The sequence below is a fragment of the Lepisma saccharinum genome, chromosome 6, assembly GCF_977018435.1.
Source record: "Lepisma saccharinum chromosome 6, izLepSacc3.1, whole genome shotgun sequence".
Taxonomy (NCBI): domain Eukaryota; kingdom Metazoa; phylum Arthropoda; class Insecta; order Zygentoma; family Lepismatidae; genus Lepisma; species Lepisma saccharinum.
The window spans coordinates 89211882-89237151 of NC_139234.1; positions in this window are offsets into that span (position 1 = coordinate 89211882).

Consider the following 25270-nt stretch of genomic DNA (forward strand, 5'->3'; position numbering starts at 1 on the left):
CATGTTTTATCGTCGTGAGGATCCAATGCTACTTTTCTAACTTTATTAGTTGTGATGATATGATCAATGCTTTGGATCCTTTTCTCGGCTCTCAGTATCGGCAGCGATGCGTTAAGACACTCGACGTAATTCTGAAATTTGTCTGTTTGCAACTGTATTTTTGCCCATTCCTTTAGCTTCTTCGTGACACTCTCTGTTCTTATCGCGTACATTTTTTAACGCAACCCGGCAAACGCAACAATAATATCACCATTGCATTCATCTATCGATTTGCCGAGAACCATCTTGTTGTGGGAAGGAATTCCAAATCTGTTCGGTTGGGGGTAGGTTAACTATCGGAATAATCAAACATGTCAGGATGTTTCAGGTCTTCGTATAAGTTCGATGTTTTATAGAATAAATAAAACTGTCCGTGTCTGTGTACAAAAGTGTTATATTCTCATTACGTCATTACCGTAGCTCGAACGTAAATCGATTTTCTGAATTTTATTAATTTTATTTCGAGATTTAAAGTGCCAGATTCTCGTTGTAAATTTATCGCGACTTGAATCTAGGATCGGCCACCCACTTTCTACATTTATTTTTATCCGAAATCAATTTTATGTCTATATGCTTTCTAACATTCTCCATCGTTTTTCCATACACCGGGTTGTTCATCAATTTAAAAAATCTTTGTCTAAATCTGAAGTGGCGGCGGTTCTGTGTTTTTTATTGGTCTCCGATGTACGGTCTTAACAACAACATTCTGTTGTTGTCTTCCTTCTGCTGCAGGAACTTCTGCGCCTTCTGTAGTCTATATAATGCGCGTTGACCGCATAGAGAATTGTGGTTCTGCCGAATGCGATTTGCTGAAGTTTGGGTTTTCTCTCGTGGGGTTTGCTACATTATCTCGGGAGCACTTAAGGCTGCAATGATTATATTATACCATTTATATAGCTCTCGTTCTGCTTTACAAATTGAGACTACAGGATTATTTTCACTCTTCTCGAGCAGCTTCATATATTAGCTGCTCAAGAAAATTTAAAATAATTTATTCTTTTGTCCAATTTTCTTTTAACAAAAAGTGAAAGAAAAGGGAGGAAAAAGGTGCTGAAAAATCAAAGAGAGGGTAAAAATGGGATAAATGTGCTAATCTCACAAAAAGGTACAACAAAGTGTGTTCATTTTACTTGATTTCATGTCCTAAAATACATATCTCAAACGATCGGTATGAAAACAGCTATATTTTTGGAATGGTGCTACAACCGAAAATCCGTTTCATAATAATCACCGATCGAGCATCCCGTGCAATACATTCGTACACACTCTTAGCCTTGGTTTTATTTTATTTTCTCTTTTTTTAACGGTCCCAGTAGTTCTAAATTCTGCCCCCAAGACCCAGGCTGACCAGTTGTAAAATGGCTATAAACATTGGTAAGGAGAAAGCATTTGGCGTCTTATTCACGAGAGTATGTCGGTCGTGACTCGCAAGTGTGGAACGTTAGTTTCGTACACGATTACCAGAACTATCGCATTACCGATTCAATCATAGACACCGACTTCGGGGGTCAAGACACTTTCTGTCATCCAAAACTCACGTAGAGGGACAGATATTTTATACATTTACGTATAAAACACATTATTTATGCCAACGACGCCCCCCCCCCACCAAATGTATTTTAAGTTGTGATCTCTGGCTGAGGTGGAAACCATTGATGAGGACTTGCTCATCAAACATGCTGAAATGTGCCTGGATGGAGTTAGATTCTAGTATTGACATGTGCAGAGTGCAGGGTAAAGAAAGGTTAACTTCGCGATAACCATTGGCACTTAAACTTGGACAGTTACATTACGTATGTGTGAAATTGCATCTTGTGTTGACAATTTATGAATAAACTATAACGAGTTGAAATCATGCAAATCATTTAGAAACACGGTGTATATAATTCATCATGCTATAACTTACTAAATATATCTAGATCATCACGAACGACGTTAAGTCTCACTACCTCTTGAGAGTGTACAAACGTCAGGCGTACAAGACGATTGGGTACTTCAGTTTGGCTGAAACGAAAACATGAGTTCTTTCAGATCTATCTTCCAAGACATTTAGTAATGGACAAGAAATACAGGGTGTCTTACATAAAATCTGTACGCATCATAGTATCGTTGATTACAGGTGTACCCGTTTTATGTGGGGCACCCTGTATAATTATATTGTTAAAATGTAACATGGATTCAACAATGCCGCTTACAGTACTTAAAGATAAATCCTCATATTCACAAAATCCAAAGTTGTGTCCTGACATCATGGCCATAGGAGTGCGCACGGTGGAGGGAGGGAGGGGGCAGTTGCCCCTCCCAATGTTCTTGCTTACAAAGTTGCTGTAGATAAATCTTATCGCCGTTATTAAACAACAATATATAAAGTAAAGTAAAGTATTTTCAAGACGATGATAGTTTCAAGCAACTACGGGAAGTGTGATGCTAAATTATTTCCTACGTAATTTGACTATCTCACTTCATTCTCTAGCAAATTCCTTGTTATGAACACTCCCATGCTCTTTATTCGTTAATTGTGCTACCTCTAAGTGGCTGCAAAATAATGTATCGAATAAATTATGTGTAGTTGTTTTGAATCCGCTGAAAAAATCATGTGCAGTGATTTATCGGCACATCTTCCAACCCCCCCCCTCCAAAGTTTCCTCAACCCTCCCCTAAATTTTTTGATTTATGTTTTTTTTTGGCAAAACGTTTACAATTATAACTCCTTAAATACCAACTTACACCTCCCTGGCCGTAACTTGAAGCCTAAATTTATGGGAGCAGAATCAAACTATTGGGGGGACAGAATCGAAACTTTTTCATCCCATGACAATAGTGCCCAGGTCTATTTTGCTAAAGAACTGTTAAATTTGAGGAATCCAAAAAACGTACTCTTAATTTCTTTGTTACTCAGGTCCCAGGAGGTTAAAAAATGCCCTTAACTTGTAAATTTTGAGTAACCTGAAAATTATAGGGCAACCCCTTTTCCCTGCCAAGTTACTCCTATACATTACCCCTCCCCAATTGGAACATTTTAGATTTTTGGTGCATAATGACATGCTATATACACCCCTGGTTTCCTTTCTCCGACTGAATTTCCATCAAGGCTTATCCCACCCCTAATTACAGGGTGTGCGGACGCCTATGATCATGCCCCGATTTTTGACTGTTCGGCTATACAAAAGTTTACTTGGAGAGTGAAGCGATCAAGAAATGCTTTGAATTTTGTGCTTCGGAATCTGAAAAGGTTTTCACAACTTTCACTCCACAATTTTCATTCTTGTACAACTTCTTGTCATGTGGCTCCTTCTGTGCAACTTTTCCTCTTCAACAGTTCTCTTAGCACACCTCCCCCAAATTGAAACTCGTGCGCACACATACGTCCAAAATTTAGTTTGAAACTTTGGGACGTATTGTTGTGAAAGGAATATTGCTTGTGTATCAGGACATATTGTGCCAAGATAGATTTTCAGAGTAGTCAAGTTTTGACTGAAGGCAAGAACATGATAAGTGTTCTGTCTAAGATTATGTTACAGGATTATCATTGTGTTATATATTAATATTTACTTTGTCATTTTATTGTATATAGGAATGTATTCTTGTCTCTCACAAGTTGGAAGGCAGAAACAATCACTGATGTTTACTTTACCTGAAAAAGAAAAAGAGAAATGGAGAATATACATTACATTACTTTTATGCACAATGCGCAATTTATGAAAAATATGAATGAAACAAACAAGAAGCAAAACTATTGAACCTATGTTCCTTGTTTTTAATTTTATCAAAATCTGAATAATTTTTAATTTTAAGTGTCACTAATTGAACTACAGGGTGGTCCATATTGATGGGACACATTTTGTTTTGTATTTTGGGTCAGAAGGAATATTCTAATGTTTTTCAAATGCACTGTATCATATATGTAAGCCTGAGAGTGGGAGTTTATATTAATTGAACTTTCATTTTATTGTTCTAATGAATTATATACTGTGCACTCCGGTTGAAATTGCTTATGATGTGGAAGCATTCCTTACTAGTGTAAGCTTCATCATTACACCACAAAGGCGATCAGAAAACATTTCAAGAAGCGAGAAATAGCATCCCAGAAGATAATCCTGCGTGCTGTGAAAAACATCCGTGAGACAGCTAATGCCGACAAGAAACCTTAACCTGGGCGATCTCGAACGTCTCGTACTGTAAACAACATTTAACGCCTGGCGAATACATTCGAGCAATATCCGAAACGTAACAGTCACTGCTGAACGCTACAGTGGCATGTTAATCACGTTGTTTGTTCCCTAAATGAGGGGGCTCGGTCTTACACAAATGTAGATGCAAGGAAATTGTACCACTAGACATACAAGATTAGTGCCAATGAGAACCTTCGAGACTATTTCCCTGGTCGCCTCATTTCCAGGTTGGGTGATATCAACTGGCTATCCAGATCACCATATATAGACTCACAGGATTACTTCCTGTAGGGTTACCTAATGCAATGAGCGTACACCACAAGACCCCCAACAACTGCTGAACTCAAGGGAAACATCAAGAGGGAGAGAGAGGCCTTTTCTGGTTTGATTTACCGCGTCACAGTATGAACAGTACGTCTTAGAAAGCCCAAGAATGTTCTCCTCAAGGTGGTGCCCATCTATGGAATGTTATATTCAAACGATGAACAGTGCTGTAAACTCCTGTTTCTTGATTATGTGTTACACATAGTGCTTAAGAAATGTATATTTGAAAACGTGTACCATCAATATGAAGCCCCCTGTACATTCCCCATATTTATTGTAGAATAAAAGTATTCCTACCATTGTCGCTAATGACTATAATATTATATTATATAATATATATAATATAAGAATATATATAAAATAACTCCTGTTTGCTGGAATTCATGCAAGTCTTGAGACAGCGGTGATTGGGTTCCAAAACTTGATTGGCAAGGGCAATTTACTTTCCCTTGGTACATAAGGCCTAGCATAGTGCGGGAGGCAAAAAGTGCCACAAAAGCGGGGGGGAAACACCCCAAATAGCCGCCACTGGAGGTCATGTAATAAACTTCGTTCCGAAATGAGCTGAAAATTACGCTTCGAAAGCCGCATATCTATGTCCAACACTGGTTCTGGATAAGAGAGACCATTTGCTTTGTATGTCCTAATATCGCTGAAGCGGAGGGAATTCGCATGTGATTCTGATGCTGATTGATTGCCTGTGGTATTTTGTGTGGCCACCTTCTGTGATCTGGACGATGATTTCCCTCCTCCCTTCCCTCGTTGATACACTGAACTTCCAAGCACGTAGCCAGGGGAGGGCTCGGAGGTTGATGCCTCCTCCGAAATCCTACAAAAATTGAATTAATTTTTTTCCTCAGCAGGATTAAACTTTATGTATAATAATTGGTTATATACTGAAACATCCTTCTTTGCTGCTTCTACCTCCACCACTTTCTCGCCCATAAATCGCGACTCCTGATAAGGAATGAGCCCGTCCTGAAATAAAATTCTGGCTACTGACTGGCCCGTGAACTTCAGATTGAAACATTGTGATGTCCTTGTCATGGACAATAACATAGGATGAATCGCATATCATATTAAGGTGGAAGAATAAGAATTTGAAAAAAATATATACTGAAATTTTCTTGGATACAGCCATGTACTGGCATGGGCTGCCATATGTCGTGAATCTCAGCATCTGAAAAGGGAACCAGAATTTGACGAATGGCCTCCCCGATCGCACAGTGGTAGCATTGTCGCTCCTTACTCAAGGGGTCCCGGGTTTCATACCCTGTGGAGGCACACAGTGGTTCGGATTCGATTTTAAACTGTAGGTCCAGTCCCAATTAGCCTTTCTGTGCATAAAGTGAACTTAAAACAACAAATCAATCAATGACATCAAGAATGTGATGAAACTGCAACAAAAAAACAAACTTTAAGTGCCTTCAAACCAATATACCTAGAGAGGTGAGGCTTGCCACATGGACTATGACCTGACATTGATTTCACTATACCTTAAGAGAAAACCACTCATAATTCTAGCTGACGTTTTCGGGAGTATCGGCTAGGGGCATCTCTGGGGTAATTTTAGTAACCTTTTTTCTGGCCTTTGCCACAATTTTCCTCCGAGAGGAGAAGATCCTAAAAGAAGCCTTTTTAAAAAATCACCATGTGTATAACTTTTCTACATCCATATCTCATAAACGAATAAACACAAAGAGCCTGAGTTACACCCCTGTCACTTTATTGCAGTGACGACGCCAGGGAAAATTGACATGTTAGGGAGGCGAAAAGTTTTGTAAGAGGGGTAGTTCATTTACTCGAACGCAATGTATCCGCGCGTGGGTAGTTACGGTCTTTCGAGCTAAGGCAGTTTAAAAAATGAGTTTATGCAGTGTTTGGGGGGGGGGGGGATATGGCTGTCGGATTATTGTCCTGAAGAGAATAGGGTAATTTAGTTATTATCTCTATTTCTTATATCCACAATTTCACTCAAAATGATTTAACTAGTTGAACCCTTAATTTTATTCGTTTATTTCTAGGTCCAGCAAACACTCGTCACTTCCAACTGCATTGACTACAGAAGTGATGAACACACGCTCTGTTTCCAGAAGCCTTCAGCTGTAAGTGACGTAACTTTCACTCTGATCGTACAATCCACTCCACCGTGTTGCCACTTTGTGCATTATTTATGAAATGACCCTCGTATAACATTTTGTGTACATACGTGAATTTTTGCTAACACAGTAGAAGCCTGCCATTGTGTCACAAGTTGGCATTTTCCCTGAAAGAATTGCAAATATTTACTTAACACTATTTTCAACCACTTGGTTAAGTTTAAACTGCTAATTTAAAAAAAATAATAAACCATAAATTGGTTACGCCTTTCAATGCACGATTGAAAATATGTAATATTGCCTGAGTGACATTATTTACATTATTGTAAATATGGAAATCTGGTTCCAATTTGCAACATCCTCCGCTTAAAAGTCTAGCTGGCACAAGTTTCACAAAGTTAGTCTGCTACTCACTACGTCGGGAACAAGAGACTCAAGATTTAACTCAAGTATTGCTGCGTAATTACTAGACGTCGGATTTTAGGATTCTAAACAAAGCAAATTGTCTCTAGAAAATGTGGTTAAAAAAATTAATATTTGGTTCTTATGTATGCCTATTAAACTTTCCAACGGTAATTTTTAAATTTTGTTTTTAACTATTGTACCTATTCAGTATTTTTCAGGAATTTTGAAACATTTTAAGTTTTTGAACTAAATTCAGTAATTTTCTAGCCTTATTTAAGATTTTTAGAACCTATTTTAGCATTTTTAGAACCTATTTTAGGAACCTAAAAGAACACTCTTTAGAACCTTAAAATCTAAAGTCTAGAATTTACAAAACGATTTTCAGAGATTAGATAATGTTGCCTGATCCGACATAAATCAACCAAAATATATAAGTGTAAAGTCAACCTACAGATTTATATCCATTTATTTAGATTAGCAAATTAATGCGTGAAAGGACGAAATGAACAATTCGAACAGCTTTTCAATCATCACCAAATAAAGCGTATGCGCATTCAGGGTTATCATTGTGTAGATTAAATGAAATCTCTCTCTGATATTTTTATTATAATTTTCTCCATCCATTGACAAATCATCCTAAAGTGTTCCTAATAATAATAATAATGCATATCGTTATATCAAGTTTACAAATTTTGAAAATTTTTGCTATCAACCTGTAAAGATGAAAAAGCCACTTAAAAACTAAACTTGAAACGAACATTTTGAAAAATAGAATAAAACGCAAGCCAATAGTTATGATGATATGTGTGAAATATTACCATTTTTCATAAACGTTTCACTTTTTAATGTCTGGAAATTTGTTTTAGAAATGAGAAATTTTTTATACATAATTTTTTACAATTGCACTGAAGTAACTTACCAGTTAGGAATATATAATGAGGAGTACAATTGCAGATGTTCGCAATTTTTTCAGCCCTACATTGTACTACACAAGCAGATTCACTGTAAAATGGATATGCCCACATACCATAATTTTCATTGCGAAAACGACAACGTCTTTTTTGTATATTTACATTCCTGATATGAATGTCGCTTGTGAAGTCCTTCACAACATATATCATATCCATGTGATTTCCGAAGTTTATATGTTTCAAAAGTGCACCTGAAGTAGCATACGGAATATTATATCTCTCTTCGACCATTATCTGTAAATATGGATACAATTATAAAATTAATTAGAATCTAAGAGCAGTACCGATGTGTAGTTTCAACTTGACGTATCAGGATCATTTCTCTCCAACGACATGTTCAAGAAATTATTCTCATTAAATTGAGGATGTTCTGCATTTTATTGTGTGTGTGTGTGTGTTGGAAGGGAGCAATAGGAGGCCTGTACATATTATGAATAATATTTTCGAATATGTTTGTAAACGAAGTCATGCTGAATTCTGCCCTTGGGGCAAGAAAATGGCAACCCACAAGAAGGTACTTTCGAGAAAAAGACGATTGAATATTTGATTAATTCATTAATTTCACATATATCCTTTAAATGTTTTTAAACTATGATTTAGACATAAAATAGACTTTCAGTGACAACATAATACATAATCTGTGTATTGCAGTAAGAAAATATTTTGAAAATAAAATAATTTTGGAGACAAGGTGTGGAAAAAATTTGATGTGGCATACCATTTTCTTGCACCTAACTGTTCTTTGCCATTTCTTTTTGCAACTTTTAATAGAATAATTATGCATGATAATGTGAATTTCAAAACACACAAATGAATAATTTATGTCTTATTTAAAAAAGTGCTTAATGCAACACAAATGCTTTATCTTACAATTTAAGGAATTAGTGTAAATCAGTCTCATACAGGATTAAATGTATGAATTTTGGAGGTCAAAACTGCCAAGTCTCCAAAACCTTTTGTTAGCTGGCTGTTCCTGAAACAATGCTTAGGGCACACAGTTTTCATCAGGAGCAGCTGCTTTCACCTTTTTTTCTTTGCAGTTGATATGTATGCCTACTGTTGCACAAATTCTTTTGTTGATACCCCACCCGCTGGTCGCGTTCTCTTTTCCTTTGCCGTTTTCTAAGCAATTTCCCTTCAAAAGTAAACTTGAGATCTAATGTAGCAGTAACTATCATCCGAGGTCATGGAAGCAGTCTCTAATGGCAACACCGAAACATTTTTCAGAGAATTTAGAAGCAAGATAATGGTATTCAACACAAAATTTTTTCGGTGCAACATGATGGTACGCAACACACTGAATGAAAAGGAAATAAACGAATATACTTTCGTAACTATCCGAGGAACTCCCACTGCTTGATGACTTGTACGATGAATCACCACTTCAAAATCACTTATATCTCCAAAAAGTGCACTTTCCAATTGCTCCGATGAAAGTGCAAGCTTCCCCAGAATGGTGGCCATCTTGCCTTGTTAATACGAAAAGTTGGTAATGGTATCGTATCATTCTTACGTATGACGGGATCGAACCTGCCACTCCCAATTGATTTATGGGTGAAGTAGTTTAATTATAATTCATCCTCAGATAGTGAGAGCACTTGTCATGAGGACAAGTCTGATGATAAGCAGCAAGAGGCAATACTGAAACAAATACACTAACTAAAACAAACTGAAGTGGCAAATAGTCACTCTTTGGTTTTTAGAACTTTTGAACCTGAATCGTACAAGACGAGGTTACGATAAATACAATATTAATTTAATAGGGCACCGCATTCTCTCTTTTATAACGTTTTCATCAACGAATTGTAACATTTCTTCGAAAACTTTGGGATTCTCGACGAATTTTGAAATGGTACTTTAATAAACATGTCACGTGGAACATATAGAACGTACTAACGGGTAAACTAACCGTCATGATACAACTACCGATAAATAATTTCCGAAGCACGACTGATGATATCTTCAAAGCACCTGAATTTTTCATTCCAGTTCGTCTTGGAGAAAAGAGGAACAACAAGTAGGTGGACAACAAAACCGTTTAAAATCAATGAAAAAAAAACTCGCTGAGCTGTAGGCAAATATCGGAAAACACAAACAGGCCGCTTTAAACAAAAAAGAAAAGAAGAAGCAATTCTTAACAACAATACTGACGAATGAAAAGACAATAGTCTCTGATATTTATAGACTGCCAACAGGCAAATATATGCGGCTTATCTTCCAATGCATAGCTATTGTATACAATAATAGCGATATTACTACAATACCTAACATTTGGGCGCTCAATGTGACTACGACATATGACAATGCAAGAGTTAACGTTTTCAACATAGGTTTTGAATAGGGGATTCTGAAGGGGTGCGGAAAAAAATTAGTGGCCGAGCAAGCACCCCTTCGTGCCTCCTGACACCGCCCCTGAGTGAAAGCAATCGTTACAATGACATCTCTTGCACTGTGCATTTTAATTAGTGAAAATAACTGCTGATGATTATAATTTTGGTTCAGAATATATTATGCATAAATGTTTATCAGAATTGGATCAATAGTTTTAGGTGTGCTTCAAACATTGATTGTCTTGGGGGAGAGGGTTAATGCTCCCTGCACGGAATCAAACGTGTTCGCAAATTATTTTCTGAACTCACTTATAATAATTCATTAACATGCAGGCCTGCGATAAATATAATAAAATTTCCAGTATTGCAATGTTTAGTTGATTGGATTTGTATCCACTTTATGAACAAGGCTAATCAAGACAGGAGCTACAGCTTGTGGTGGAATCCAAGCCAATCATTGAAATGTTACCTTCACCGGGGTCTTGATATCAGGAAAGCACCCATACCGCTTACCAGGGTTGAGATCCCTATTTTAATATTTTGCAATTCTTAGAATTAGGTAGTTTATGTACTCTTTGATTCCCCTACGCCGTATTTTTCTTGTAACGATGAAAGCAGAGAACATCGCTAACACTCATGCAATTGTCGGTATGTGAATGAGGAATTGACAAACAGGAAAGAAACATGACAATTCTTAGATTTTGAACGTTGTGTTACTTACAAAAATTCATTTGTCACACCTGTTAAACATATTCCGAAATATAGTAATGCTATTTATTGACTCTAATAACAGTACACATTTAGCTATATATATATCTTTTTTGTCACCGTTTGAACTACCAGCATCCAAAGAACAATCTCACATCCACTGAATAGATCCACCTGCCAGGCAGGCAGCACAGTACCATGTCAATTTCGTAGCAAGTTTGACGCCTCATGATTGGCCAATTACTTAGTATCAAATTGTCATTGTTATCCAGTCAGATCTGCAGCTACGCCCCTTCGATTTTAGAACACATCGTAATAAACTTGCGATGTGACTGAAGAAGGAGCTGTAATTTTACATTCTAAAGGCCTTGCTCAAATGGAAAACATTATGCACGTAATTTTCTACTTTTTAAAAATTTCGGTCGAAATGCATCCATCTACTGTACTGCAATAATCTAGAGGGTACGGGGGAGACCTGTCTGGGAGGGGGATTCAACCCCCCCCCCCCTAGCCCCCTCGTAGCGCCGTCTCTGAAGAATACGAGAGGTTATTGCCAGGATTCCTGTTACAAAGCTACGTCGCGTCATGCACAATGTCTCTCACTGACTGCAGGAATATCTCCGCAGAAAAGGTGGTCATCTGTCGGATGTTATCTTCAAGAAATAAAGGTATGAATTTCAACAGTGTAATACTCTGTACTATTCACTGGCTTCACTAAATGTTTCAAGGGTAGGCTACGTTTTCTATTTTATTAAACTCCTTTCCAAATTTCCAGTTGTTTTGAGCCACCCTGTATAACGGCGATTTTTGCTTTCATGATATGGATGTTTTACTGTTTTCTTTTTAATAATCATAATTCATCTAATTGTTGTGTCCAGTTTTTTCTAAAGATGCAAAAAAGCGGCGTTAAATACACACACACAACCAGTGCCAGATCTACAAATCTTGCCCCCCCCCCGGCAAAATATTACCAAAGGCCCCCTCTACTTACCCACCTTTACACCCCCGTATATATGTGTGTATATATATATATATATATATATATATATATATATATATATAAGATAATTGTGTGTGTGTAATTCTTGATCTCACGACAAAGTCACATATAAGGACCTAGAGGGTGATTGAAAAGTCTCTTAATCACCCCCTATAAAAATAAAGAACATAGTCTAGGTACTATCGGTCATAACAGAAACAGGTTAGGCTTACGGGGAACCACATTGATGGCCGCCATATTAACTTCAGCTCAAAATTTTAAATGGGAAGGGGGTGGTGATATATATATATATATATATATATATATATATATATATATATATGACACTGTTTTCTCACACAAGAAAAATAATACTTTTTTTACAATCAAGCGCTCATAACTTTCTCCTGATTAAAGATAGGTTTATGAAATCTCCACCACTTAATTTCTCGTGAAATTCTAGATTGATTTGATTGTAGTCTGACTGATACCGGGCCGGGTGATCAAAGGTCGGAATTTTTCCGGCTTTATTCCAGCAGAAAGCAGCACTAGGGCCCACCAAACCTGAAATCAAATGTTACCCGGGGAAGAGGGGGATGTAAAGGCGGCGGTGCTGGTCACATTACTTCCAATATAGCCGAAATCGAAAATATGTGAGGCCCTACCCCCACATACACTAAATATGCCTTCATGGTACGGAAGGAAGTTTACCTTTACCTGTATATTGTACAGGGGCGATTCCTCCATGAAGGGAGTGAGGAACTTCTTACAATTCATTTAAACTTGCTTCCCCATTTCTCTAATTTTTTAGGAAATTAATAATAATGCTCGTTATAAAATCATGAACTCAATGTACGTACAATTGACTAGGTTAGCTACTGTCAGGAGTGAACTGGTGGCGCCCCTACCAGCCGCAGCCAAAATGCGATGGACACACACGCTTTGCTGCCCCGCCTGAGGAACCTCGCTGGTATCACTACAAACAGATGGGTGAGGAGTAGAATCATCCAGAGGTTCCTACACAACCCCATGAAAATGAGTAGGGAGAATGGCTCGTTGGTGAACATTTATTTGCTATTTATTTATTTTACCCTGATTTCAGCTAATTTTCCAAGGGGGAAATATCCAAAGAATCCAATTTTTATCATTTTTAAGGTATAAAAAATAATTATGTTTTTTCTTTATCAAACCTCAACTCATAGGATTCAAAATTTACTTTTTGAGCCTATATCAGTATATTTTAAGCATATATTTACAATTATTACATTTTTAAGAAAAATATATATATTGATAGTGATTTTGAGTTATTTTACAATGATGTACAGCACTGTATAGTGCTGCGTATATAATTATTTCTCAAATGCGTGTATATTCTGATTAATTTTTACGTCTGAAAATGTACATGTGTGCCTTTTTTTTAGAAAGCAAAAAGGCTATATATGAAAATATATATGCACTTTGGTATGTAGAATACTAATAACATATAAATTTATACTTAATTTTTATTAAGTATAAATTGTTCTAACATATTTTTGAAAATAATTGATTATATAAAACTTAAGATTTTTTAAAAAATAAACATTAAATATATAAAACCAAAGAAATTTTATTTTTAAAATTTTTAATATATAAAAACAAACATTTTTTAAAAAAATATATATCATTATATATATATAAATGATATAAAAGAATAACAAAAATGAATAACAGAAACCAAAAACAAAAAAAAAATTATACAAAAAATTATGCCACATCAGCCATAAATGATGAAGGCTCAGATATTCCAAATTTTCTAGCTAAACTGAAACAAAAAATTAAAGAAGCAATTAAAAATAAACTTGAAAGATGTTCTCTCAAAATATATTTTAATCTATTCTCATAGTGAAAAAGAACAATACATTCATCGTACCCGTGTGTTAATTTTACACAAAAGTGATATTCGTTATTTGTGTGATATTTATGAAAAAAATTGTAAATAAATTCTCTTAAAACAACAAAAGTTCCAAGAAAGAGGTTCGGGTTGGTCACTTTGTGATACAAACCATAAACTTGATTTGAAAATAGCAAAATATGCCCCCCTTGGGGGATCTAGTTATATCAAATTACCCAACGACATCAAAAACAAAAATGATGTAATAAATATTCAAAATAAAGACAATAAATGTTTTTTTTATGTTGTCTCATAGCTCTTTTTCATCCAGAATCTAACAATGAATATCGTATCTCTAATTATAATTATCCTGAACATATAGAAGAGTCTAAAAAAACTATGTCAGGCATAAAATATCCAGTAGATATCTCATATATTAGTAAATTTGAAAAACAATATAACGAACACTACAATAAACCAATAGCTGTGCAAGTTTATGGTATTGATAAAAAGAATAAAATTTATCCACTGCGTCACTATCCAGCAACAGATGGTACACGTGTTATACATTTATTATATGTTACAGACAGAAACAAGAAACACTATTGTCTCATACAGGATCTAGAACGATTGGTACATAGTGAAATAACATCAAATCATGGTAAAATGACAATATGTGATCGATGCTTGTCAAAATTTGATGGAAGAGGTGGGAACATGTGAATAGAAATTAGAGGAACATATTAAATATTGCTCTCTCCACCGTCCTGGGACTTATGATGTTTCACCCAAAAGTGCAAAATTTAGTAATTTCAAATCATGGGCAAAACAACCATTTGTAATTTACACAGATTTTAAAACAATACAAGAACTAATGGCAACATGTATCCCAGATTCGAATGTATCAAGTACAACAAATATAGCTGAACATAAAGCTTGTGGCTTTGCACTTAAATTAGTAAACACTTATGAAAATAATAATTCAGAACTATATTTTTATCGAGGTGGAGATGCAGACCAAAAATTTATTCAAAAACGTCGAGAGTGGGGTGAAAAATATGGTGAAAAATTACATAATAAAATATCAATGAACCCTCTTACACCAGAACAACAAGAGGAACATGATAATGCTTTCAGTTGCAGATACTGTAATAAATATTTTAATTCTGATTATCCAAAAGCTCAACACCACAATCATTTTTATGGAGAATATATCCATACAATTTGTAATTCATGTAACTTGAAAATACAGAAACCTAATTTCATTCCAGTATTTATTCACATTTTCCAAAATTTTGATGCACATTTATTGATCAAAGAATTAGGATATGATACACAGAATATTCATATTGTATGACGCACTAAAGAGAAATATATTGCCAGAGAGAACTATCAAATTAGAAAAAATAAAGTTGTTCTCAGATTCTTAGATTCATATCTGTTTCTTTCCAGCAGTTTGGCTACTATGGTGAGCCATTTAACCAACGAGGAATTTGTTCACACAAAAGAATACAAAAGAATATTTTGGTGAGGATAAGATAGAATTGTTGAAAAGAAAAGGGGTCTACCCATATGATCACATGGATGATTTTGAAAAAATTAAAGAGACGGAGTTACCATCGATAGATAAATTTTATAACAAACTTCAGGATGAAGAATGTAGCGAGTTAGATGATCAATATGCACATAGATTCTGGAAAAGACTAGATTGCAAAGCAATGGGAGATTATCATGACAACTACTTGATTTTGGATACTCTCCAGTTGGCTGATGTATTCGAAATTTTACGAGAACGTTGTTTTAAATTATATGAACTAGAACCTGTATTCATGTACACAACAAAAAGTTTATCCTGGCAGGACATGCTTTTAAATACAAAAGTTGAAATTGGTCTCATCAATGATGTCGACCAGTTCATGTTTGTTGAATCTGCTAAACCTGGTGGTATCCCATACAGCACAACATGGTTTCAGATATGTTACGGATACGTAACTCGTGAAACATTGTAACATTGCAGCAACATTGCGAAGCATTACTGTGATGTTTCAGGCATGTTTCAGCAATGTAAAAATGTCCGCGCATCTAACATAACATTCGTAATGCTACAGAAACATGTCAGTGCAACATTACAGAAACGTGTCAATGCAACATTGCAGAAACATGTCAGTGTAACATTACAGATACAATTCCGTAAGGTTTTGTGATATTTCAGTTACATTGCAGTGATATAATTTTACATTACGGTTATATTGAAAGGAATCAGTACTGTATTCACGAATGAAATATTTAAGGGGGCCTATTGGGGTTAAGCCCCTTTATTTCAATATTTATTTGTAAATCATTTCCTGAAAATAAAATTTGCAATGTTTGATACATGATTAGGAATGATATTTAATTATATTTATTTTACCTCTCCTCAAATGACCACGTATCTCAATTGCTACAATTATTCTCGAGGGAGGAAAAAGTGCATAAAACTACGAAATACACATTCATTCACACCATACTACAGTTACAACTAAAAAAACAAAAATACTCGTATTCGCCACCAAATCCTAAACTACCTTCAAATCTGTGTAAAGTTTTACATGCAATAATAAGCTCTCCGTGGTTTGTTGCACCCTGTAACAAAGAAGGTGGGATTTGACTGATGTGATCAGCATAATGCTCCCGTCCCCTCTACTAATAGATGAGAGGCTGGAAGCATTTTAGTGTTGTATGAATTTCATTCATGATTCTATGAGTCACGGTCATCTGAAAATTCTCCTCTAATGTCTCTGTATGAATGAAAACATTTTTCCTGGACAGAATACATGTTCCATATGTATGGTTTTCAACCTATATGGTGTTCGAACTTTCAGAATTACACAGTAATATTCCAAATTAATTTCAAACATCACAAATTGAGCACATGTCTTCAAATATAACTTTCGGATACTAAAAATCTACTATGTGACATTCTCACCTTTTACGTATTTCAAATAAAAATTCAAAATGAATGTAATAATATCCTATATACTTACATAATTGGAGAAATGTAGCGTATCGTACGGGAGTTGCGTTATGGTAGATACACTTTGACCACAAAATAAATTCAGTAAATGAACCATTAACCAGAACTGGGTAATAAATATCAAGTCACAAGTGCAAAGTGGAGACAAGCTAAACTTTAGCAATTTTTAGGCAGTAACAATACGAATAATATAATTGAATAATAACTAAAAATTTATAAATCAATGAAAAGTTTTGACATTCTCTATAATATTGAATGTGCAGTGTGTATCAGAGGTTGTGGTTACTAGTTAGAAAAATTAATTCTCTTAATGTTACTTGTGACCAATTTCCATTGAATTATTACTTCAAAGATATATTATAATTATATGTTCTCATTTCTATTATTTTTTAATAATTTATATTTCACCCATGTTTGACTTTCAACGTTGTTATGGTGATTAGGATGGGTCGGTCAGTTTCAAAATACACTGAGAAATTGAATTAAGCTCCTTGTAATGAAGGGATTTCTGGTTCGAAACTCTGGTAGAGGCACATTGCAGTGATACGGGTCCCATTTTGAATTGTAGGTCCAGTCCCGATTAGCCTATTTGTGCATTAAGTGGACTTACAACATCAATTCAAAGAACCAAATAAATATAAATAAGCATACTTTGATAATTCTCTTTTTACACCAGCGAGTGATCAGACACTATCCATGTCACCATTGAACTCTAAAAATTGGACATGCATCACTTCAAAGAAAAATTATTATAAAAATAATATTTTTTCATAAAATATATTCTTTATTTGTCTTAATTTGTCAAAATACAATTGCTTCTGTTCTGTTAAGAAGTATTTCATTGCAGGTTCTCCGCTATAACCTCTTTTTGGAGTGCAGTAACATTCATCTTTTCCTGAAAGGAAATAATGTCATAATATAAATTCTGGTCAGAGTTTTCATTTAAAAAAACAATATCTTGCACAAGTAAAATAAACATCTTAGCCTTGAAGAAAATTGCAAAGCAACATCAAGAATTTACATTCTTCATGTCAGGACCATTCAGTTTTTTTTATAAAAGTAACCTTGGAGAATGCCGTAAAACAGATGCAATTTTGGCAAAAAAATTGCTTCTACTTCATATTATTTGCTCAGAACTAGCAAAAATATTTTTAGTGAATGCTCAATATGTTATGTAACATCCAAATCATTAATATTAGTGAAAATCAGTGTTTCCATCTACTTTTTTAGAAAATTCCCCAGCATTCCGCAGAAAAAATGTCATCTTTCATCTTTCTTTTAACATGCCAAATTAAATATAAAATCTGCAGTATCATAATTACATTTTAACCTTTTATTTTATTTTTGTCAATAATCCATAATTCTACCTACCTAATTACAAAGAAATGATGATTGTATGGATTTTTAGCATGAAAACAACTAAATATTACCATTTTTTTACCTCTTGAAACTTAATAATAACAATTGAACCACAAATGACCTAAATCTACTATATTAAACTTGTATTATATCATAGTTTTGAATTATTGTAACTTGAAATCCAAATTTTGTCCAAAAATGATCAATCTTGCGAAAGAAACTAATCTTAAATCAGCCATAAAATACTTAATTACTGCTAAATCTGCATAAAAACTAACTGTTGGAGTCATAAACATCTTAGCCTTGAAGAGAATTGCAAAGCAACATCAAGAATTTACATTCTTCATGTAAGCACCATTCAGTTTTTTTATAAATGTAAGCTCGGAGAGTTCCGTAAAAACAGATGCAATTTTGGCAAGAAAAATTGCTTTTACTTCATATTATTTGCTCAGAACTAGCATAAAGTTTTTGTGAATGCTCAATATGTTATGTAACATCTAAGTCGTTAATATTAGTGAAAATCAGTGTTTCCATCTACTTTCTTAAAAAATTCCTCGGTATTCCGCAGAAAAAAATATATGTTTCATCTTTCTTTTAACATGCCAAGTTAGATATAACATCTGCAACTTGTGCAATCGTGCAGTATTATAATTAGATTTTAACCTTTTATTTTATTTTTGTCAATAATACATAATACTATCTACCTAGTTACGAAGAAATGATGATTGTATGGATTTTTAGCATAAAAACAACTAAATATTACCATTTTTTTACCTCTTGAAACTTAATAATAACAATTGAACCACAAATGACCTAAATCTACTATATTAAACTTGTATTGTTTCATAGTTTTGAATTATTGTAACTTGAAATCCAAATTTTGTCCAAAAATGATCATCTTGCGAAAGAAAATAATCTTAAATCAGCCATAAAATACTTAATTACTGCTAAATCTGCATAAAAACTAACTGTTGGATTCATAAACATCTTAGCCTTGAAGAGAATTGCAAAGCAACATCAAGAATTTACATTCTTCATGTCAGCACCATTCAGTTTTTTTATAAATGTAAGCTCGGAGAATTCCGTAAAACAGATGCAATTTTGGCAAGAAAAATTGCTTTTACTTCATATTAGTAGCTCAGAACTAGCATAAAGATTTTTATTGAATGCTCAGTATGTCATGTAACATCCAAATCGTTAATATTAGTAAAAATCAGTGTTTCTCTCCTTTTTTTAGAAAATTCCTCGGCATTCCGCAGAAAAATAATTCATGTTTCATCTTTCTTTTAGCATGTCACGTTAAGTACAACATCTGCAACTTGTGCAATTGTGGAGCATAATAATTACATTTTAACCTTTTGTTTTATTTTTGTCAATAATCTATAATTCTACCTACCTAATTACGAAAACATTATGAATATAGTATATGGAGGGCATCACAAGCCTCATGAGAAAAAAATCTATACAAGACTACATGAGAGAGAAAGAGAGAGATGATTAACATAAGTGAGTAACCTAACTAGTGATTAAGAGAGAAATATAATTAGGAATTAAGTTTTGTAACACAAAAAATTACCCATGTGGTGATTGATGGCTGGAAACATTGGAAAAGCTAGCTTTTACTATATAGCTATTTTTAACAGTAAAAACATGCAGGGAAATACTTTGCGTCTCAGTTTTCAACTACACACAACGCAGGCAACTTATTTCTCGCGATTATCGTTTCATGAGGTGGAGAAGATCAGTGCTTCTTTACGTCCACATATTTTAATTAAGCAAACAAAACAAAATACTTCTTTAAACACTGGCTTGAACTGCCTTGTTTCCACTCACTTTTTCACACACGTTACACAACACAGCTTAAATATATAGCGTGTATAAGTATAACACAATTAAACACACTTTTGCATTAATAATATTCAACTTACCGCTCAATAAACAACATTATTCTTCATAAGATGTGCAAGTCTCCCGGTCAGCGTTGAAGGTAACAACATGGCCGCCGCAGAAAATAACCCGGATAGCCGCCACGCATGACTGAATCCAACGTTGCGGAAATGTCTCTGAAACATTTCTCAGAGATGTAAGAAAAATAAGACGTTGCGGAAAGTAGACAATGAAACTATAACATTGCAATGTTTCAGAAACAAAACTGGGACTTCATGTGATGTTTTCTGTAACGTCAACGCGAAACCAGAATGTTAGAAACATAAATGAAAGATTGTAATATTTCTGAAATATGTCTGAAACTTGGTGTGCTGTATGGGATAGTGCAGTGTCATTTAAGTTATGCAAAAGCAAGCAATAAATAGTTACCTAACTATGATCCTAGCAAACCATCTAAATACATATTTTATGTAGATATGAACAATTTATATGGTTATGCAATGACTCAATAATTGCCATTTGGTAATTACAAAAGGATGAGCAAGAAAGAACTTGAAGACTTAAACTGGTCTGAAGATTATGCAAAAGGTTGTCTACTGGAAGTTGATTTGGAATATCCATCTGAACTCAATGACAAACACCACCGATTAGCTATGCATCAGTTTCTCAGAAACTCCCAGGTACGGAGGAAACAAAATTGATATTATCTTTGGAAAATAAAAAAAAAATCCGTGCTTCACTAACGACTGTTGCAATATTACTTGAAGCAAGGAACGGAACTTACTAAAAACCATAAGGGGTTAAAATTTGACCAAGAAAAATGGTTAGCTCAATATATTATGAAAAATACAAACAATCGAATACAAACAAATTCTAAAGTTGATTTTTTTTAAAATTAATAATTAACTCTATATTTGTAAAATGCACAGAGAACAAAATAAATCGGGTAAGGTGTAATTTTGTGTCCGATCCAAAAAGACTCAAGAAACTTATTGCTGATCCTACATACAAGGGTTTTACAAGAATTACAGATGATCTGACTCTTATTGAAAGATCCAATAAGAAAGTAATGTGTTATGCACCAATAGCTGTGGGTGTTGGAGTTCTAGAATTAGCTAAATTGGAGATGTATAAATTTCATTATGATATTATGAAAGCTAGGTACAAAAATAAAATTGAAATAGCATACATGCATACTGATAGTTTTGTATATGTGATAGAAACACCCGATTTGTTCAGTGATATGCTTTCTATGAAAGAATATTTTGACTTTAGTAATTATCCAGAAAATCATCCATTATATAGCCTCGAAAATCAGATGATCCCTGGGAAAATGAAAGATGAGGCAGCAGAATTTGGTGGTCTAAGACAAAAAATGTACTGCCTGAATATTCATGGCAAAGAAGAAATTAAAAAGCCAAGGGTGTAAGTCGACCATGTACAAGAGAACTTACAATGGAAGATTTAAAAAATATTTATTTAACAAATTACCTAGTGTCTATACTACAAACATAAGTAGCTCTTGATAGTAATAATAATAAATTGCAAATATTAGATCACAATGTCCATACTAAAGAATATGGACACTACACTAAAAGTAAACATTGTAATAAATTTTGTATAATATTTTTCTTATTTATTGTAATATCTATTTGAGTTAGTTGGTGGTAGAGTAGCCTAAGGCTTAATTTTTGCTCTAAAATAAAAATAAATAAAAATATATTTATTATATTGCATTATATATATTAGTATTAAATAGTATAAAAATTAAAATTGTTCTATCACTCTTTCATTCTTTACACCGTATATGTATGATTTCTCTGCAATGAAAATTGCATTGCATATGTTATATTCCGGTAAAGTTTCATGAAACTCACATATTAACTTAATATTTGTTCGATCATTAATAACTACCAATTTTCTTTTTGATGCATTTATTAAAAACATTGGTCTGTGAATTATAAACTCATCTGGATTATAATACATATCGATATTTCCTTCAGTTACCCTTTTAAAAGCACTATAGGCTTCATATAACTTTAAATAATCTTGATCTGCAATGTTTCAATTGTAATTTTCACGTGGAAATACCTCATTTCGACCATTCTTCAGATATACATTTTTAATTTTACAATTATCAAACTGGCTGCTATCTTTTTCCTGATTGTCATCTCTCCCTGTCTGAAACAATACAGCTACAAACTCTGGCATATCGTATTGTAGAGATTGGAACTGATTAGTAAGATCGAATTCAAAGAATTTACCCTCCACTGACTTCTGTACGCATTAATATGTATAAAATTGAATCTTAATTTGAGGATTTTTCAAAATGTTGGTTTTGTATTTGAGAGCATATTTCGATTCATATTCAACTATAGGCATGCGTAACTCCATAGACTGAATCACACATGTTGCAGCTTCGGGTAAACAAGCATCATTGGCTGTTCTATCTGTATTCAAAGTTTTGTATCTCATTATCGAATTATGATCATTAGGTGATCTGCGAAATATGATATACAAACCACCTTTCCACATAATTCCTTTATAATCAGAGAAAAGCCAAATAGCAATCTCATGGGAAACAGTACTGTGTGACTTTTTGCTTGAATTTTTATTCCAGCTTTGAATCCACCAACTTTATAATATACACTCTCTGATTTGGATAATTTTAATGTCCCCACTGTAGTGGATGCAATCCCAGGATAATCAATTCTATGACTGTACCATGCTTTATGATTTCAATTTGGGAGAATAAGAATGGAACAATATTATCTATAAGTTTTATATTAGCAGTAGGGGGATATTCTTCACCATTACTTTTCTTAACAATATCAAATTTTATTTTCAAATCTGATCTATGGGGATGAATAAACCCATCCCCTATTGTAATGTCAAATTGAATGGCCTTATTCGGTTCACTGAGGTTAGAAAATGTTTACCTGTTTGTATTTAATGAATTTAACTCATAACTCTCGACATTTTCTATTTGGTATTTATTTATTTATTTTAAATATTAATTTCTATTATCGCTGTGGTATTAGCACCGGCAAAATCGATGATCTCATTTTTCTCATTTGTAATTGTTATCTCTATGTAATCAACTTTATCAATAGAAACAGGGAAATAGACTGGTGGGATTGGGGAATAGATGATAGGTTCCATAAATTCTGAATTTGGCTTAAATGTAGCAATAATACCTGTCTCCTTGTGGCTAGAAACTGAATTTTCTGCAGCTTTGATAATCATTCTTTTGGCATTGGTGCAGTGAATATTAAATGTTTCTATAGCTAAGAATTTTGGTATATATGTACCTATGTGCCTAACACCTGGTTCTAATTTGCTATTGTTGGAGAAACCTAGAAGTTTCCCCATGGTAGATAGGTCTACTCTTTCTTTGGTAGACACGATCTTCACTCTGAGTGTTACAGAGTTTTGAGATAGCAATACAGTGTTAGGAAGTTCAGATTGTAAAGTACATCCGTTATATTGTCCAGGAGGAATAATAATTTTTTCATCACCAACAAATATAGAATTGTTGTAGGTAGTTACATTTGGAATCAGATACATGCTATAAAAAGCTCTCAGAGCTATGGATTTTGGATATATAATATCATCGTGGAGGTGTAGTTTCAAGACCGAAGTCTCCCTGGAGAGATGAGAAATTTCCATATTTAATATTCCACACTGCTTTTTGAAAATCTTCTAATTTGATGATATGTATTTTATTCAATATTCTGAGCATCGTAATGCAAACTTGACCACATATATTTTGTTCGAAATCTAGAATACGTACGTCGTTGTAATTAACCTTATCATGTTTTAAATAATGAATTAATTCCGTAGGCGGTACCCTTCAGAAAGAATCGAAAATAAAAGCATTGTTATTTTGTTTATAATAGGATATCCAGTGGGTACCAATGTTTTCGGACTTATTAAAATTCACCAAACCACATTCTCGCCAGTGAAAACTATGTTTTGGGAGAGAATCAGACATGAAAACCCCCCTAAAATGTCGAGTTTTAAATATTTTAACTAAAGATTCAATGTCTTGGTTTGTGACCGCTTTTTCGTTTATTTAATTTTCATGAGTGCTCTGGATTTCACAGCACTGTCTATTTTTTCTCCATGGCAAGATTATGACGCTTCTACTCTTCTAGTTCTGCCTCATTCTTTTTTGAATCAATTACAGTTTTGTCAATAGCAGCACTGCTCCCAGCTAAGCTCCCCACTGCCCCCAATGCTGCTAAAATAGCTGGAATGCAGAATATGAATCCACCACTTTGTGTTTTTCTCTTGTATTTTGCAAACGTTTTAATTGTTTTTGTACTAAGTAATAATTTCATTCCATTTCCTTTGGCTATACTTTCCTCTTCTTTTACTGTTTTTTTTTAGTTAAAATTGGACTAACTTTTAAATCTTCAAGATCATGATATAGAATTAGGTATACAATTCCTTTAGCTTTCATGTTGGTTTTTATTATTAATATTATTTTCAGGGCATTTATATTTATATATATTTATTACAGACCCCAACCTAATTTTTGTTTTGTGTTCATAGCAATGGTTGTACTCAATTGCTGTTTTTCGTTTACCCAAAGAAGCATCTCTGCTGGTTAATCTTCCAAATGCAGTCTCTTCCAATTTTTGATGAGCCACATGACATGTTGTATGCAATGTGATGTTCTTTACAAGCTGCATCGAGAGGATTGACGCCCTGTCCCCCCGTTTTAATCTTTTCTCAAGTTTTGTCCCAGGACCACAGTATTGGTAACCAAGTACATGTAACTCGAATGGGAGCTTTTTAATAATATCATTTACCAAACCTCGACCATCTGCTACATTCCAGAATTTAGGGGGTAAAGTATTGATATTTTTAATTAAGTATCCTATACCTTTTGGATCATTTACAATAAAATGAGCTACTTTATTGCTAATCATGTCTACAATACCCATTTTCTCGTTGTGAAGTTGTTGTTTCCAGAATTTTCCTCCCCTGCTATAACTAGCAATCTATCTAACAGTTTTCGCACAACATATACCCACACAAATTCTTTAGGTAAATTATTGTATTGTTTGATTCCACTACCGGTTTTGAGTTGGTTCCAGATAGGTTTA